General features: G+C 46.3%; 1 protein-coding gene across 7 annotated transcripts in view; it reads right to left on the bottom strand.

Moving 5' to 3' along the window:
• Nucleotides 1–16,422, bottom strand: part of KANK1 (KN motif and ankyrin repeat domains 1) — a 217,281-nt gene that overhangs the window by 122,638 nt on the left and 78,221 nt on the right. For 6 of the 7 annotated variants that reach the window (XM_070051193.1, XM_070051244.1, XM_070051231.1 and 3 more), the window contains exon 2: nt 16,126–16,249. The exons of the other annotated variant lie outside the window; for it this stretch is intronic. The gene's annotated coding sequence lies outside the window, so the exon portion shown is untranslated. The remainder of the gene's footprint in view (nt 1–16,125; nt 16,250–16,422) is intronic. 7 annotated transcript variants of the gene reach the window in all.

The raw sequence follows: 16,422 nt of genomic DNA, 5'->3' as shown, positions 1-16,422 counted from the left end.
GGCTGGTACCCAAATGCGCTGTCCCACATTCTCTGCAAAGACACAAGCATATCCTCGGCCCTTCGTTAGCAGAAGCCTTTCTACAGGCTTTGGAATCCAGGGCCTGAATTCTGCATCCGCTCCTACATTTACAGCAAATATGCAGGTGGGATGGGGTCTAGTGGCTGCCCTGAGAGCCTGGGGTACCTGGGAACTGCCACAAATGTGGGGATCCTCACTGGGTGCGGATGAGATGACCTCGCATGGGTTATTGCCTCTAGGTCATCTAAGTTCATCCCACGAGTATTTGGGGGGTGGCTGACTAGGCACTGCTGCATTGTCTGCTGTCATGTCATTTTCACCGTCATTTTCCATCACTGGAAACCATCCAATCACGGCCTGTTGTCAGTCAGGCTCTGTGGTCAGCAGCCACCTTGGCATGACCTTCTCACCTTCTCATTCCACCACACTGACTCTGGGCCCCCTTCCCAGCTGCAGTTGTCATAAAAAGCCCTGATCTGCACTGCAACTTCTAGCTTTAAACAACCCCATGTTAGATACATAAAGGCATGACTATTTTATATATGTATATGTTGAATTCTCTATCCTAGGGGAAAACTCTGGATTTTCTCTCCCTGTGTTTTTTTTTTTTTTTTTTTTTTTTTGAAAGGCAGAGTTAGAGAAAGAGGCAGAGACGGAAAGATCTTCCATCTGCTGCTGGTACACTCCCTAAATGGCTGCAACAGACACGGCTGGGCCCGGTTGTAGCTAGGAGCCTGGAGCTTCCTCTGGGTCTCCTATGTGGGTGCAGTGGCCCAAGCACTTCGCTACCCTCCACTGCTCTCCCAGGCACATGAGCAGAGAGCTAGATTGGAAGTGGAGCAGCCAGGACTTGAACCGGCACCCATACAGGATGCCAGCACTGCAGGCAGCAGCTCTATCCACTGCTCCACAATGCTGGCCCCACTGTTGTCTTTGAAGGAGGAAACGTGCCTGTTATCATTAACTACACTGACAACACTCCATGTCCCATACTGAGAAAGTACTTCACAAAGATCCCTCTCTGTGGCATACAAACTGAAGTCAATCCTCCAACCTCAGTGCTGGGATCTGGATCCACCCTGCTTGCTGTGTATCTTTTGTGGTTAGATCCTGGAGAATAACTTCAGTACTCCAGTGTATATGACCTACTCTGAGATGGCCTTCTGGAGTCTGACCTTGACTGGGAATGGGATTCACAGCATTTGGAAACTCTTGATGGACCACTAGATCCTGACTTGCTCTCCGATTTCCCACGAGCCAGAGTTCCCATTGGAGATTCTGACTGAGAGGCAGACTGCGCAGTCACAGCCTTTCTCTACATCAGTCCCATCAGCCAGGCACTCCACGAAGCTTATTAAGAAACAAGTAATGGGGCCGGCACCGCGGCTCACTAGGCTAATCCTCCACCTTGCGGCACCAGCACACCAGGTTCTAGTCCTGGTCGGGGCACCGGATTCTGTCCCGGTTGCCCCTCTTCCAGGCCAGCTCTCTGCTGTGGCCAGGGAGTGCAGTGGAGGATGGCCCAAGTCCTTGGGCCCTGCACCCCATGGGAAACCAGGAGAAGCACCTGGCTCCTGCCTTCGAATCAGCGCGGTGCGCCGGCCGCGGCGGCCATTGGAGGGTGAACCAATGGCAAAAGGAAGACCTTTCTCTCTGTCTCTCTCTCTCACTGTCCACTCTGCCTGTCCAAAAATAAATAAATAAATAAATTCAATATAAGACATTCAAACTATTCTCGATAAATTCTCAGTGTTCACATCTATTCAAACTCTTCAATATCTTATTGCTACCAAGGTAACTTACACATTCAGAGCTCAGGGTGAGCCGGCCATGTTTCTGAATGTCCACCAAGTGGACAGCAAGCTGTATCTGCCAGCTAGCACTTGCACCATATGGACACACTTTATCTCAGCCCCTGGTTAAAGTAATCCTGGAGAATATGAGAACTCCTTACAAAATGTTATGGTCTCATGGTCCCAAGGAAAGATGTCCTTGAAAAGTCTGTTTGCTTGTCATTCATTTATTTATTTGAAAGGCATAGGGACAGGGTTGAGGTAGGAGGAGAGGTATCTTTATTCTGCTGACTCACTTCCCAAACAGCCCCAACAGCCAGGTCTAGGCCAGGCCAAAGCCAGGAGCCTAGAACTCCATCCTGGTCGCCAACATGGATAATAGGGGTCTAAGTACTTGAGCCATTTTCCACTGCCTTCACAGGGGCACTAATGGGAAGCCAGATTAGAAGTGGAGTAGCCAGGACTCGAGCTGACCTTCTGATAAGGGATGTGGTATCATAAGTGCTGGCTTAACCCACTATGTCATAACGCCAGCCCCAAAATTCATCTTTTAAATGCTGACATAAACGCTCTTTTTCATCAAATTCTGAAAAGAGGAACAAGACATCTTTCCTCACAAGTAATAAGCAGGTGATAAAGCCCAAGAATAAGTCATGAAACAGACCAAAATGCTTAGGGAGAGAATTCTCACTACGGAAGTACACCACATGGCTATTACAAGCCCCAGCTGCAAGGGCTTGGGCTTTGTTTTCACAGAAGCTGCTACTCCAAAGGGCAAGATACAGTAAGAGAAACCTGGCAAATGACAAAGGAAAAGGGTGGTCATACTGCAGTCTCATCTTAGCCAGATGTATTTTAAGAATTAAAACCAGTAGTCCAAAGAAATCATATTAGATTCCCTCAAAAGAAGTCCTTAGGGCTTACAATTCATAAAAATGTTTTATCAATATTCTGACAAGCTTTCATGAAAAAAAATTATCAAAAGTTCATGCAAACATTATTTTGGGGGCCAGCATTGTGGCACAGCAGGTAAAGTCACCACCTCTAATGCCGGCATCCCCAAAAGGCACCAGTTCAAGCCCTGGCTGCTCCACTTCTGATTCAGCTCCTTGCTAGTAATGTGGGAGAGCAGCAAAAGATGGCCCATGTGCTTGGTCCCCTGCCTCTCACGTGGGAGACCTAGATGAAGCTCCTGGCCCTTGGCTTCAGCCTGGCCCAGCCCTGGCCATTGTGGCCATCTGGGGCATGAACCAGGAGATGGAACAGATCTCTCTCTGTGTCTTTCTCTCTGACTTTCAAATAATAAGTCTTTCAAAAATTGTTATTTTATTATATGATGATCTGTAATAAGCCACTGTCTCAAATAGCCTAACAGGAATACCTCAAGTATTTTTACTCCTGTAACTAACCAAAAACTATTCTCATTACCTCAAAATAGAGAATGAGCTAAAAATGTGAGTCAAAAATCAATGAAACATTATGCAAGGCATATGAGACACATCTGGGTGCTACTTACAATGAAAAAGTACTTTTCCACAAGAACAAAATAATCCATTCCATTTATAACCAAAATACCTATTCATCTATCGTCTTTTCAATGTGTACGGATTTTCAGTCTATCCTTAATGTGACCTGATCAAAATGGTTTGACATCCAAGCGATTTACAACCTAGCACTGTCAAGGGCAAGTTCCAGAGCTTCTATGCCCATGCTCACAGGAAAGAGCTCAATTTAAAACTGTTGAGAATGGGGCTGGCGCTGTGGTACCGCAGGTTAATGCCCTGGCCTGAAGCACTGGCATCCCATATGGATGCCGGTTCTAGTCCCGGCTGCTCCACTTCCGATCCAGCTCTCTGCTAGGGCCTGGGAAAGCAGTATAAGATGGCCCAAGTCTTTGGGCCCCTGCACCCACGTGGGAGACCTGGAAAAAGCTCCTGGCTCCTGGCTTCGGATCGGCGCAGCTGCAGCTGTTGTGGCCAATTGGGGAGTGAACCATCAGAGGGAAGGCCTCTGTCTCTCTCTGCCTCTCTTTCTGTGTGTAACTCTTTCAAATAAATAAATTTAAAAAAAAAAAAAACTGATTAGAGACGCAAGCAATGACATCCCAGTTGAAATGTACATACCTAGCACCTAGATACTGGTTCTAAACAAGACTGTCCAACAAAAGCAGCCAGGCTTCCTGAAGAAGTGACTGATCCCAGGAGTAGGGCAAGGCAAATCTCAGATAAGCCTGGAACGTCTGGGCGTGTCACCTAAGGGGACCATGCCAAAACGACAGCGGAGTCAGCCTGAACGGGCCCCCAGCTGCCAAAGCTGGAACAATTTGAGCAACACGATGAACAACAACAATACTGGGTTATCTTCTACAGAGTAGAAACTCTGCACAAGTCACACTGACACACATATAAACACAAGCATTCGTATATAAGTATGAAGAAGGAACAGCCCTTCCTCACATAGAATTAGTAAATGTACAGCTAAGGAAGGAGACATAAAATCACGATCAGGCCAACAATACAGTAATCATCATCGTAGGCAAGACCCGCCAATGGATGCACAACTCAGTAGTGAAAGCAAGCCTGGGGAGAAACAGGAAATCTGCATGGTCTCAGAGAATCTCCCTCAGCATATTCATCAAACAGAGGGAACAGCAGTCACTTGGTAATGCAGAGACCTGGCTGTTACTACCTGAATCAGGGGCTGAAGGTCACCATCACCAGTAGTAAGAAAACTGACTGCCAAGGGCAGAGAAAGAGAGACATGATTCCTTTTGTGGTGTTCCTCCCCAAAATGCTCAACTTGGAAGCAAACGTAAGACAAGCCTAAAGCTACATAGCTCACTAGTACCATCCAGAAGTATCAAGCTCAGGGCTGGCTTTGTGGCGTAGCAGGTAAAGCTGCCGCCTTCAGTGCTGACATCCTGTATGGGCGCCGGTTCACATCTTAGCTGCTCTGCTCCCGATCCAGCTCCCTGCTATGGCCTGAGGAGAGTAGTGGAAGATGACCCAAGTGCTTGGGTGCCTGCCAGTCTCACAGGAGACCTGGATACAGCTCCTGGCTACTGGTTTCAGCCTGGTTAGCCATGGATTGAAGCCATCTGGGGAGTGAACCAGCAGATAGAAGATCTATCCTGCTCTCCCCCCCCCCTTTCAAATAAATAAATAAAATCTTTTTTTTTTTTTTTAAAGTAGCAGGACATACGGACTAGGAAGGACTGAGGGCCTATCACACGCTGTAGGCCTCAGAGCAACTCAGCATGCTGATTGTGCACTGGAACCTGGAACAGGAAAAGGACACCAGTGGGAAACTAGATGGAATTTATACACATCTACCTTCCTAGAAGGATCCTACAACGTAAGTCCCCTGCGTTTGACAGTTAAACAGTGGCTGTGAGATGTGATGCCAGAGGAAACCTGGCGAATGCCTATGAGAACTCTGGACTACCTTGGGAACTTTGCTCTAAATCTAACATCATTTCAAAACAAAAGATGCAAAGATGGTGAAAGACGAAAAACTGCAGTCACTGCTCCCCTGCGTTTCCATCTGGCTCGCCTTCCTCGGGGCACTTTACAAGAGCATCTTCCTCTGCTTTCCTACTTAACTATGCAAAAGCAAGGAAAGGGCCGGCACCGCGGCTCACTAGGCTAATCCTCCGCCTTGCAGCGCCGGCACACCGGGTTCTAGTCCCGGTCGGGGCGCCAGATTCTGTCCTGGTTGCCCCTCTTCCAGGCCAGCTCTCTGCTGTGGCCAGGGAGTGCAGTGGAGGATGGCCCAAGTGCTTGGGCCCTGCACCCACATGGGAGACCAGGAGAAGTACCTGGCTCCTGCCTTCGGATCAGCGTGGTGCGCCGGTCGCAGTGTGCCGGCCGCGGCGGCCATTGGAGGGTGAACCAACAGCAAAGGAAGACCTTTCTCTCTGTCTCTCTCTCACTGTCCACTCTGCCTGTCAAAAAAAAAAAAAAAAAAAAAAAAAAAGCCAAGGAAAGGTACTTGATGCCAGACTCCCACCGAACACCAGGGTCCTTCCCGGCCGCTTTCTTGTGAGAACTGACCTCCGCAGGCAGCCCTAAACAAACTACAATCCTGCACTTCAGGACGTGGGCCAATTCTCAAACTGGTCTTTCCTGGATGCTGTCAAAAAAGGAGAATGCTGGGTGTTCATGGAATCTGTCACCAAGCAGATCTTTTGGCATAAAATCCAAAGCCATTTAAGACTGACGGCCAGCCACAGGTGGAAGGATACTGACAAATGTGTTGAGAACGGAGCTGAGGTACACAGAGGCTAAGAGCAAGAGCAGCTCACGAAGCACAAATGAGCTTCCTGCTGACTCCTCACCTAACACCATCAGGCAGGATCAACAATGCCCCTGCTTACACAGCTCCTACCCATACCCAAAGAGACTTCGGTATTGGTCGTGGATTAGTTTACTGTATGTTACCACAATGTATCAGAACAGAAAGACTTAGACACACCTTCTTCTTTTGTCCCAAGCATGTAATTACTCAATGTGAGGCTCTCAGGTATCAGAGGGCAGCATCTCTGCCCTTGGTAAACAGGTACTTAAAGAAAGATCACTTAAGGTCCATCAAAGGCAGTACAGCCACAATGGAATACTATTCAGCCTTAAAAAGAAAGGCAATTCATACGCATGTCAGGACATGGATGACCCTCGAGGCCATGATGCTAACTAAGGTAAGCCAGGCACACAAGCATAAAAATCACAGGCAGAAAGGAGAATGGCTGACAGAGACAGGAGTGGAAGACAGTTGTTGAATGGGTACAGAGCTTTTGTTTTTCAAGATGAAAGAGTGTGAGATTGTTGACATCACAGTGTGAATGTCCCTAACATTGCTGAAATACACACACACACACACACGGCTAAAATGGTAATTTTGATGTTAATCTGAAATTGAAAAAAATTACGGTAATATGTGCTATTGTGCCTCAGCAATTCTTAATACCTGCACATCAAACGTTGATACTGGTACAGGTGTCACATTTTATAAAAGGAAAGAAAACATATGCTAAGTGTTCATGGAAAGAAAATCCTTTCAAGTATTACCTACATAATGTGCTGCTCTGCAGTACTTGAGGAATAAAACAAATTCAGATGGACTGACACAGAAAGATACTCATTATCACTTATTAAGTGTTCATTTGTAAGTATAAGCACAGAAAATATATCTATATAAAACCTAATAAAGGCCACTCTAAGGAACATTTGAAAAGATACTGTGGGTCTTCATCTGATTTTTTTTTTACATAACCAATAAAGATCATTTTCTTTAAAAGTTAAATAGAGAACAATTATATTCCAGTAATGAACAACAAAACAAAAAATCAAGAAAACTCAATTTACAACTGCACAGTAAGAATAAAATATGTAGGAAAAAATTTGATAAGGGAGGTGAAATACTTATACACTGGAAAGAACAAAATATTGCCTAAGAAATTCAGTCTTAAATAAAGACATTCCATGTTCATGGACTTTAAGTCTTAATACTGTTGAGATGGTAGTAATGTCCTAAGTGTGCATACTCAGTGAACTCTACTGACATTCCACCAGCACTTTTTGTAGAAATGAGAACACTAATCATGAAATTCATAGGAAACTGCAAGGAATCCTAACAACCACAACAATACTGAGAAAGAAGAACAAAGTTGGAAGAGTGATACTTCCAGACACCTAAAGTTACTACAAAGCCCCAACAGTCAGAAACAGCGTGGTAGTGCATCAGGACAAAGATGGATGAAAGAGAACAAAGAATCAGAAATAAACCCTCACATATATAATCAACTTATTTCTTATGAGGGCACATTCATTGGGGAAAGTTGGTTTCTTCAATTAATGGTGCTAGGAAAACTGGGTATCTACATGTAAAAGAATGAAGCTGGAACCTTCCTTCTACCTCACAGCATATGAATAATTAACTTAAAACAAATTAATGATCTAAAGCTGTATTTATGAAATGCATGAAGTTTATATACATTAAATAAAAGGTTTCTCAGAAAAAAATATTTGGAACACATCCAAAAAAAGAATTCTCACCACTCAACATCAAAATGACAAACTAATTAAAAAAAATGACTTGTATGTATCAGGGAATTGCATAGGAGAAGCTGCACTCTAAGCTGCCCTGCAAGGGGAAATGGCCCAACGGCACCCTGTTGTTACAACTATGTAACCCTTCTACTAGGACTAAGGGGCCTAGGAGGGTGGCGTTGCTATGACTACAAGACCCTGGGAGGGCGGCGCAGGGGCTGGGTGGTCTTCAAAAACTGTACATAAGTTGACCCTCAGACGTTGTAAAGCAGAGGTTGCTCAGTCTCTCTCCCCAGTCCACAGTGCCTTGTGCCCGCAGGAGTTTGGCTGAGCAGTCTCTCCCTCTAGATGCCGTAATAAAGGTGTGTACCCGAGTCTTCTCAGTCTTCATCGTTGGCTTCCTGGCCAGCTGCTGAAGATCGGAAGCCGACAGTATGTGTCCTTTCTCTCTCAAGAAGATACACAAAGAGCATGACAAAATGGCCATTAGCCAGCAGGGAAATACAAATCAAAATCATGAGTAAACACCTCTTTATACCCTCAAGGATGTCTATCATGTATTCAAAAGGAAAAGTGCAAGCAAGGCTGTCAATAAACTGGAACCCTGTGGAAAGCCACCGTGGAAAGCAGCGTGACAGTTGATCAACAAGGTTAACAACTGCCATATGACCAATGAGCAAATACATGGAAAATAAAACCTAAACCCAGAAAGTCAAGTGCTAGCACACTTCTGTTAACAGTGGTATCATTTATAAAAGCAAAAAGTATGTATGTTGGGGGAGGGTTAGACAAACACCCACCAACACATGAATGTTACACAGATTATGGTATCCCTATACAGTGGAACATTATCCAGCCATAAAACATGAACATGCTCAACACAGCCAGACAAAAAGGCACCTAATGCATGATACCATTTATATAAGATACCCAGAACTGGAAAATTCACACAGAGCAGATTAATGATTGTCAGGGGACAAGGGCAGGTGGGAATAGGCAGTTACTCTTTAATGGGCACAAGATTTTCTTTCCTGGTGGCCAGAGAAGGCAGAATCGTAACACTGTGAATCTACTAACTGCCATGCAATCGTTAATTTTTAAATTCCTGATTTTTATGTTATGTCAACTTCATCTCACTAAAAATACATACAAGGTTTTAAAAACAATGCACAGGTTAGGAACAAAACACCAGTGTCCCTGTCATTCATTATGAACCAGAGTGCCAGTGTGCATCCTGTGGCCTCTCCGAGGAGACTCTGGACAAAGGGAAAAGGGAAGAAACTCAACAGCAGGGACAGTAAGTCATCACTGGCCACACAGCAGCACAATCCACCGCCCAAGAAACAAGGGCCAGCTCTGCTCGGGGGAAGAACTGCAGGGAAAGTCAGCCCCAGCCACCTGGTTTCTCCTCCACCCAAAGGAGCTCCACAGTGCCGCCCATCCAAGTAAGGAACACACCCTCCTTTACAGAGAAGGAAACAACCCTGGCTGCTGCCAGGGCCCCTACTCAGGCTCTGGGGAAGAGCCGGAAACTATTTCCTGATTTGGTACAACAGCTGTCTATCACCCTCGCACCAAGCTCCATGTTCTCTTGTCCCCTATCTTCTGACCAGGAGTCCAGCCAGGAGCACGATCTATACTCTGCAGCTTATTCCTGCAGTTCTCTTTTTAAAATTCATTTATTTCACTTTACTGGAAAGGCAGAGTGACACAGATCTTCCAGCAACTGTTTCACTCTCCCACTCGTCCACAATAGCAAGGCTAGGCCAGGCTGAGAGCAGCAGCCCAGTCCTCAAGCTGGGTCTCCCACGTGGGTGGCAGGGACCCAAGTATGTGAGCCACCCCCTGCTGGATGCCAGGGCACACATGAGCAGGAGGCCAGAATAAAAGGCAGAGTCAGGACTCAGGAACTCAGAGACAAGTACTCTGGTGTGAGAAGTGGACATCCTGACCTTGCATCTGGAACACTGCCTCTGGAATAAATAGGCAATAATCAATACAAAGTGGCAAAATCAAAAGGGCTTATTTTACATGTTAGAGGACTAGCATTTAGAGGACCAGATTTTTATGGTCAGCTTTTAAAAATGTTTCTTCATTCCAAGTGTCATAATTAAAAATCACTCATGCTATTTTTTAAAGTTCTAGAACCTAACAAGTGAAACTCCAATATTTTGAACATTCAAAAATACTGTTTCCTAAATACAGGTTCACATGTCTAGGTAACAAAAAAGTACTCATGCATTCTCAGCTTCATTTCAGTACATTTTAAAACATTTTACAAAACAAACAATCTCAAGCTTATGAACTATTGAAGAGTTTTTCTAGATCACTTTATTCCATGGCAGGCCTGGCTCCCGGCTTGAAATGAGAAGTCTATGTTAAGGTGGAGGATTTAGAGACTTACAAAGTCAAAAAGAAATCATAACTCCTGCATTTTTAATCATCCATCCTCCTGGTGGATGATTTACCCCATAATTCCCACCAGAATATGAAGAAAGTTTTTGAAGAACGAGTTATTCTCAATGTAAATCTCCAGCCAGCCTCTGTCAATCATGCAAGCCTTTCCCCCCTACTCAGCCTTTCCCACCTTCTGCCTGAAACCTGCACTACTATTTAATTGCTTTGTGACTTCACATTTTATTAAGAGGCAGAAAAACCTAAAGAGCCAAAACAAGGGGATAAGCCCATTGCCGTAAATTGTGCCCTTAAGCAATGAAACGCGCCTCTCCAGTGTAATAAGGTGGGCACTGTGAAAAATCCCGACAGGCGCAATTCTGCCCAAGTCCACAGCCCCCATCACTTACAGCCAGCCCTGCGGCTCCCGGGGCTGCAGCACCATCGATCAGACCCCAGGGCAGTCAACTGCATGCCTTCTACAGCCGGTGTGAAGGGCACAGCCAGGGAGCCACCTGCTCTTTCCCATCACCCACCTCTGTCTTCCACTCTGGTGGAGTGGTGGAGGCCAGCAGGGAGCAGAAGACCACGACAAAGTCCCCATCTGTCACCCTGTTCCCTGGAAATCTAACTACAGTGAAAACAGACTAACTAAATGCTCAATCTCTAGAACTTGGCGAAATTCACTTCTCTCCTGCTGCCTGCATTCCCTGTCAAGTCCCCAACTTCCCTCTGCAGGGGGATGCAGACCATCAAGTTCCATCAAGTTCCCACCAAGTTCCTTAAAGTGCCCACGCCCCTGCCCCAGGAGGACTATACCCAGGCACTCTCACAAACTACAGGGGGGCTTGGTGCCTAACAGTCTGACAAAACACTGGATGCTGCCATCCAAAAACAGAGGCTTCACACATTCCCAAAGCCACCTTAATCCTACCAATGCATCCGAGCTAGAAATTACTATCTCATGATTCCAACTGTTCTGCTGAGGAGGAGGTCAGAGCCAAAGCACACGGGGCTAGTGAGGAGGGGAGCCATGGGGCCCACCCTGCTTGCTCTGCAGCCGGTCTCTGTGAATGAGGGGTCAGCCCCAAGACCTGGCTATGAGTGTGTGTGTGTGTATGCAACACACCCGCAGGATCCCAGGGGCAGGACAGAGCTGGCAAGTTCCTGGAATGGAGAGGCGGCCAGGGATGGGGGAACACAGTGTTCAAGGGCGAGGGAGAGGAGGTGGGGCTGGAGTGCAGGCACAGCCAGATCAAGCTGGGCGTTGCAGGCTGCGGTGAGGAGAACGCCCTGATGGGCTCAGGCGGAGGTGCGGCTGGCCAGATGCGATCACACCCCAGAGAGCTTCCTCTGTGCCATGTGGGGGGCAGCCTGCAGGGCACAGGCATTCCCGCTGCCTCATCAGTCTACATGGGGCCACGGGCAGACCTGACCCCCTAACAGTGAGTACTTGCAGACACCTCCAAGCACAAGAGAAGTAACAAAGATTCATAATGGTTTCAGAATAAAAGATGCTTAAAGATAGGAACACTCTTACAAGGCAGTAACAGACGAAGCTAAGGCTCCTCTAGAGAGATCAACAAAGCACATGGAAAGTCCACAAAAGGAGGAAATATAAAAGGTATTTGAAAAACGTTCATTAGTTCATAAAACTGGGTAAGTTCTTTTTTTTTTTTTTTTAATTCCATTATTTAATGTTATTTAGGGTGTGAAAGAGGAGACCTCTGGTCTGGTCTTCCAGGTAATAGATTTCAAAACCTTTTTCCTGGCTTTATATTAAGGACACAATTAAGAATGGTCTTAAAATTATATAGAAAGATACCTATTTTCAAGTCCAAGGTGAGTTTTGGTGAATACGGTATAGTCCTACAATCATCAACCACTCACAATGACATAGTGGTGACCTGACATGGACAGAGGTATCCAATTTAACAATTGAGAAAAGCAGGTTGCATTTTATGTGCAAAAATCTCATTTAGACACATATCTATGTAGAAAAACCCCTGGGAGAAAACTAAGGGTGGCTATTTAATGGCAGCAGAACTATGCATTTTTAGGAGGTCTGTTTTATTTATTGATATATCTTTAATTTCTCCAGTTGATACATATTGTTTTTACTAAGAAGCACCATCTCTAGGTGAAAGCCATCTAGAACATCACAGAACAAAAATGGAGACCTGTCAAACGATGCAGGGAAAGTCATGGACAGGCTCAGCGCAGCTGCAGCAGAAATCTTGACAGCAGATGGACTAACAACTGGCAGAGTCCAGCTCCTGACCTCACCGTCTCAGAAGTCTCAGAAGTCACCCCTCGTCTTCCCACCACCTCCCTGACCAGCACAAAGCGCCGATTCCCACAAGCAGGTATCAACACCCTCCTGGGGCTGGAGCTGTGGTATACTGGGGAGAGCCTCTGCCTGCAGTGTCAGAATCCCTTGTGGGCACCGGTTCAAGTCCTGGCTGCTCCACTTCCAATCCAGCTCCCGACTAATGCGCCCAGGGAAAGCACTCGAAGATGGTCCAAATCCTTGGGACTGTGCACCCATGAGGGACACCCAGAAGCAGCTCCTGGCTCCTGGCTTTCTGTCTGTCCAGCTCTGGCCACAGCGGCCATTTGGGGGAATGAACAAGAGGATGGAAGACCTCTCTTTCTTCCTCTGCCTCTCTAATAAACAAATTAAGCTAAAAAAACAAAAAACAAACAAACAAAAAAAACAAACCACCTCTCCCTGGAGGACTTCACTCCTGATCCAAAGGTATCCCAGACAGGGATCTGGAAACAATGTGCAGCACCATTTCCTTCCCTCCTTCCCACAGACAACGAAGGAATCCGTTCTAACACTGACCTGCACCTTGCTTGCACTGAGCTCACGAATGAACAGCCTGAGACAGCTGCAAACACATGGCAAGCAGATCCCCAGCAGTTCTAAAGCAGGGTCGTCAGGTGCACTAAAGCTGCCTAGTTGGAGTCCAGGCATTATCCTGCCCCTGCCCAGCAGAGGGCTTTGGCAGCCTTTCCTAATTCTCTGGCCCACGTTCCACGACAGATACTCTCTAAACTGTTCCCCTTTCTCCAATCTAAAACCCCGAACCTAAGCACTCCCACTCTCACACACTTTCCTCTGTCTCTATTCAGCAGCTAAGTCTCCAGCCCTCTCAGTGTTCCTTTCCATCTCAAGGCACCTGTGTCTCTGGCCTCCACTCTTCCCCTCTCCTCCAGACTCAGGGAACGCCCTCTATCCCCAAGATGAAGCCCTGCGCCCCAGCCTGCTCAGCCAGCCTCATGGGTACCAAGCTCCTGGCCCTTCAATGTCCCCCTCTGCCTTCCTCCTCCCAACTCTCCCACTGAGTCCCTCCCTTTCAGTATGTCCACTTTCCTTACCCCCTCCTGCCACCTTCTCCAAGGTGCCGCCTCCTTTTGTTGCTTCTTCAGTGATCTCCAGGCCTGGGTGTCTACACCTGCACCTCCCCAGTTTAGCATGAAGTCATCAAGAATGAGACCTGGGGTGCACCGCAGCCTTGCCATGGGCCACTCTCAGGACACTACGTGAACATATTACTTCATCCTCCAAGTCAGCTTCCTCCACCGTAAACGAGCTCACGCACACCTGCCCCACCTCCCTGGCAGGCACGTGGCTGGGATCCAGCAAGATGGTGCCTGTGAAAGTGTGCAGCCAGCTATGCAGCTCTCCAGTTATCCTGACGCTGCTCCTCGTCCTCCCCGACTCTGCATCAACGCAGGCGGGGAGTGTGCAGGGAGCGTGGCCTTGGTGTGGACAGGAACAACCCCATGCTGTTGGCACTCTCATGGCTACTGTGAATTACCAGTTTGTTTCACTCAAAACAGTTCAAGAGGCGGGCATTTGGCCTGTCAGTCAAGCTGCAGGTGCGACACCTGTATCCAGTAGCACAATGCCTGGCATTCAGGTTCTGCCTCTCTTGCTCCTGATTCAGCTTCCTGCTAATGCACACCCTGGGTGGCAACAGGTGAGGCTCAAGTATTTGGGCCCCTGCTATCCACATGGAAGACCTGGACTGAGTTCTCAGCTCCCAGTGTCAGCTCTGGGCTACTGTGGCCATTTGCGGAGTCGATCAGCAGATGGGAGCTCTCTCTCTTTCTTTCTTGTTCCTTCTTCTTGTCTCTCTCTCAAGTGAATAATAAAAAAACTTTTTAAACCTCAAGTATAACCTTTGATTGTTCTATTGCATGAACATCAAGTTCTGGAAGTTAACAGTACGAGACCATGGGTATGGAGCCTGAACCAAGTTAGGCACTGTACTAAAAAACTATAAAGATTTTATTATTATTTCCATTTACTGTTAGAAAACCTGAGTCAGAACAGCACAGCCAGGGTTTGCACCCAGGCCTCCTTCAGTGATTAAGTGGGTTCTAGACAGAGAGGAAAACTACAAAGGCTGCTAGCATTTGAGGCAACATGGACCTGTACTGAAACACATAGATCTTAAAAAAACATGGAGCTGGCTTCATGGCAGAGGAGATTAAGCCACTGCCTGTGACTCTGGCAACCAATATTAGTGCCGATTTGAGTCCCGGCCGCTCCACTTCCAGTCCAGTTTCCTGCTAATGTGCCTGGGAAAGCAGTGGAAGATGGAGATAATAATCCAGTCTAGCATAATCCATGTACTTGTAACCCTGGCTCTCACAAGACTAGGATGGAGCTCCTGGCTTTAGCTTGGCCACTGCAGCCATTTGGGAAGTAAATCAGTGAAGGGGTCTCTCTCTCTCTTGCTCTCTTTTTCAAATCAATCAATCTTAGAACAGTCAAAGAAAATGATGCTCAAGGGAATAAGCATTTTGTTAAGTATGTAAAAGAGTGAGGTGGTCTAGGCCTTGGTACCAGCAGTCCAGGTCCTGGGTGGGTTTACCAGCTGTGAGAGCATGGGCAAGTCACTGACTTTCTCAAAACAGCAACTGTCTTGTGTGTAAAAAGGGGAGGATAAAACTATCAACTTCAGACTTGTGAGAATTAAAAGATCTGTATATTTAAAGTGCTTAGAACAGAGCCTGGCACGTGCCAAGCATGCAACAAAGGCTATTCATTTACAAAAAATCTACCCAGTGACCACACATGCACACACATGTGTGTGTGTACACAGACACACAAACACACACACACCCCACAAGTGACAACTAGGAAGATGATGAACGTTTTAACACTGATTATTTCTTAAAGTCAAATAGATTTGTTTAAAAATTCTCTGTATTTTCTAGAGACTGACATTTAGACTAGCAGTTAAGATGCCCACATCCTAAGTGCTTGGGTTTGAGTGTCGGCTCTGGTTCCCAATCCCAGCTTTCAGCTAATACAGATTCTGGACAGTGAAAATCAAGGTTCAAATAATTCAGTTTTGCAATCACACAGGCGCCCAAGATTGAGTTCCTGGCTGTTGTGGACATTTGGGAAGCGAACCAGTGGATTGGATAGCACCTGCACGTTCACTCTCACATTTTTTAAATTTCCTGCATTTTCTAGATTTTCTTTACTTGAATTCAGCAATTCTTTAATATTTGTATATCTCCCCTTTTTTCCAAGTAGCCCAAATTGCCCTTGTTGATCCATCAATTCTAGCATAATCCAGTCTATGCGTATCGTGTTTATGGCAATCGGGTCCTTTTACTGATTTCATCTGAAGAGGAACACATTGCACCTCCATTCTTCAAGCAGCCTGCTCATATTTCATCCTAGAAGACTGTCCTGCATTGTTATGCAATTGCAGGCTAAAAATCACTCTGAATAGATTATGAGAGCGTAAAAGGGAAGGGAAGAGAATGGGTTAACGTCTCAAAAATCAAAGTTAAAGCAGAAAAACAAGACAACCTCATGATCGTTTTAAGGTTACCTTAATTACCTTAATTATCCAAGGCTCTAAGAGACTATAACATATTTCAACTCCATGGGTAATTTCCTGGTGTGGGCAGAAGATGGAAGTAACTCAAGAGGCCAGCGGTCCATCCAGGGCAGTGACAACCATTCTGAAAGAAAAAAAGAATTGGGTTGAGGCAACTGGGAGGGAACGACACAGAGAGAGAGGGAGAGAAAAAGGTCTTCCATCCACGGGTTCACTTTCCACCATGGCTGCTGCTGAACTGATCTGAAGCCAGGAGCCAGAAGCTTCTTCTGGGTCTCCCGTGTGGGTGCAGGGGGT

The sequence above is a fragment of the Oryctolagus cuniculus genome, chromosome 1 (genome assembly GCF_964237555.1).
Source record: "Oryctolagus cuniculus chromosome 1, mOryCun1.1, whole genome shotgun sequence".
NCBI classification, from domain to species: domain Eukaryota; kingdom Metazoa; phylum Chordata; class Mammalia; order Lagomorpha; family Leporidae; genus Oryctolagus; species Oryctolagus cuniculus.
The sequence above is the reverse complement of the archived record's forward strand: the minus strand, read 5'-3'. Positions and strand labels throughout refer to the sequence as shown.